Source organism: Gavialis gangeticus, unplaced genomic scaffold (genome assembly GCF_001723915.1).
Source record: "Gavialis gangeticus isolate Ggan-Ray unplaced genomic scaffold, GavGan_comp1, whole genome shotgun sequence".
In the NCBI taxonomy this organism is placed as follows: domain Eukaryota; kingdom Metazoa; phylum Chordata; order Crocodylia; family Gavialidae; genus Gavialis; species Gavialis gangeticus.
Genome location: NW_017729033.1, coordinates 44,315,122 through 44,317,666, shown reverse-complemented (window position 1 = coordinate 44,317,666; position 2,545 = coordinate 44,315,122). Strand labels below are relative to the sequence as shown.

Below are 2,545 nucleotides of genomic sequence, written 5' to 3'. Positions count from 1 at the left end.
TGGCAATGTATGGTCAAGGCCAGACCAACTCAGTCAACCCTGACATTTTGTACACCTTTCTGTTTATATAATTTTAAACCATTGTTTCCATCCAGTGATTAATTCATTATTTAAGGATTTGAATGTTCGCAAGTGAAGGGTTCTGAAAAATTACAAGTATACCATTAATGAATACTTTGTTGCAGTAACCTTTTTGTGGACCAAATCTTTCCTTTCGTACACTGTATATATGAGGGTTGTGTTCTACAGATATTTGTAAGGATCTTGCGGTTGATACAGGATTCATTCCCTGTGTGGCTACAGTAGTAGCTTCTGCTACCGTGTCTTTCTGCCCCTCTCCTCAGGGTTCGAGGTTCTTTCCCCAATATTTTACTCTTATTAATGATATTGAAATAGAACGTAGAAGCCCCGACTGAGATGGGGATGGAGGGAATACACTGAGCTAGGCACTATATGGAAACAAACTAATTGTCTGTCCAACTCTTGTAATTTAAATAGACAAAACAGATATGGTAAAGGCAGATAAAAGACAGGTAGAGCTTAGAACAGTGAGCTGACGTGTAAACAGCATCTTAGTGCTACATTTTTGTTGATTTCTCCATTTTATACATTTGGGGGTTGGTGTTTAGTTGGGGGGGCGGGCTAAATGGAGAAGGAGGGAAGATATTACAATAGAGAGTTTCAGGCTGAAATGAGTGGGATTAAGAAGTTGGCTAAGAGGATCAGGAAAGGGAGAAGAGATGAAGAGACTGAGGGGAAAAAATGGAGGGGGTGAGACCAAACAGGCAGTCTGTATGTATAAGGCAGAGACTGTAAAAAGAAAACTGCAGGAAGCAGCTGGATACAGATGCTGCTGCCAGTGCTCAAAGGGCCCAGCTGCAGCTACTTTTCTGTGTTCCTATCTGCGTAGCATCAGAAAGTGCTCCCCATTAGATTTTGCTACTTTGCTGTCACCGGGCATGCTCATTTGATCATCTGAGCCGGCTTAGTAACATGCTACTATCAGATTCAGCTTTCTAAACCCTCTTTCTTCCTCACAAAATGATATTAAAAGGGGGTGGGGTAACTAATTAAAGTGGGAAGGATGAATAGAATTTGTTGGGGGATGAAGAACAAAACTTTCCAGAATACTGTAGAAAAGGGGTAGGTAGCCAAAATCAGAGACTAGCTAAGTGTCTGTATGGTTTCACTCAACAGTTTCTTTCTTCCCCAGATTCCCCTGGCTGGGGAAGAGGAGGAAAGCCCTTGGTTCCCATTGCCTTTCTCAGATTTTTCCTGCAGTGTTTTGGTCTGATATTTTTTGGAACAAAGCCAGCAGGGCCTCATGATCGTCTTTCTGCCCTTGTAATGCAGCTGTATCTGTAACAGATGTCCAGTTTGGGTAGTCCTGGCTGAGCCTCATTGCCCTTCTTTCCTCTCTGCTACACCTATTTTCCCTGTGTTGCAGCTGTAACTGCCACACATCTTCCCCAAGTATTTCTTTGCATCCATAGCTCTTTGGAGCTGTGTTTTTTGCTTTTCAAACAAAACAGTATGAAAATTCTTTGGGCTTTCAGTTAGACCCCATATATAGGGGTCTACTTAATGCACAGCAAGACAAAGCAAGTTTCATGGCTTGATTGTGGCACAAAGAGCCAATTTCTCAGGCATATCCCATTGGCTGTGTCCCTCACCTCTGATTGGTGGAGAAGCACATACCATATAATTTAATAGCAAATTCTGCAGAAAGTAAATTATATCATATCATTTATCATATTATAAAGCTAAATATTAAATATAAATCTAAATTCAAATATATTATAAGCTTACATGCAATATGAATTGTAACTTATAATAATTTATTATTATATGTAGCATTAGTCCTTTGTACTAACCTCTTGCCCTTTGATCAGGATCTTTGGTGGCATTGCAACAGGAGCAGGAATTGTACATATCTAATATTTACATAAACATGAAAAAGAAGGTCTTGTGGGTAAGGGTTGGTGGCAGTAAGACCTGAATTTTATCTGTAGCTGTGGCTGGACCACTTACATGACTTTGGCTAAATTATTTAAAGTTATTTAAATAATTATTTAATTTAATTTAATTATTTAAATTATTTAAAGGGAATCTCCATTAACCCATTAACTCTGTTTGAAGTTGAATCATCTCTGAAGCACATGTTCACTCTCTAATGGTACATGCAGACATTCATGGAGTTTGGGCTAGGTTAGATCAATCGCATTAAAAATGGCCACCTGATCTAACTCAGTTCACCCAAGTGCGGACCCTACACTAAGATCCTGAGTTAGGGTGACTGTACAGAAGTTCAGGAAGATTAGATTGGTCTAAAAATGGCCAAACTGATGTAAGTTAACTGTACCTCAGAGGTAGTTTAACTTAGATAAGGTCTGCTGAGACCAATTTAACTGAGCTTCTATATAGTTCCCAGTGCAGCACCGGGACTGGGAAAGACTAGCCTCTAGCCCCAGTCTCAGGGCTGCACTTTTCTTACCTGCCTCCCTGGCACTGGGTTATTTTTAGCCCCTCATCTCCTCCCCCCCCC

The 2,545-nt window shown here is 40.4% G+C and overlaps 1 long non-coding RNA gene across 1 annotated transcript in view; it reads right to left on the bottom strand.

The window, feature by feature from the left end:
- Window positions 1-528: 528 nt before the first annotated feature.
- LOC109303704 overlaps window positions 529-2,545 on the bottom strand; it is a 15,766-nt gene continuing 13,749 nt past the window's right edge. The window contains exon 3 of the long non-coding RNA XR_002099179.1: window positions 529-539. This is a non-coding gene — a long non-coding RNA (uncharacterized LOC109303704). The remainder of the gene's footprint in view (window positions 540-2,545) is intronic.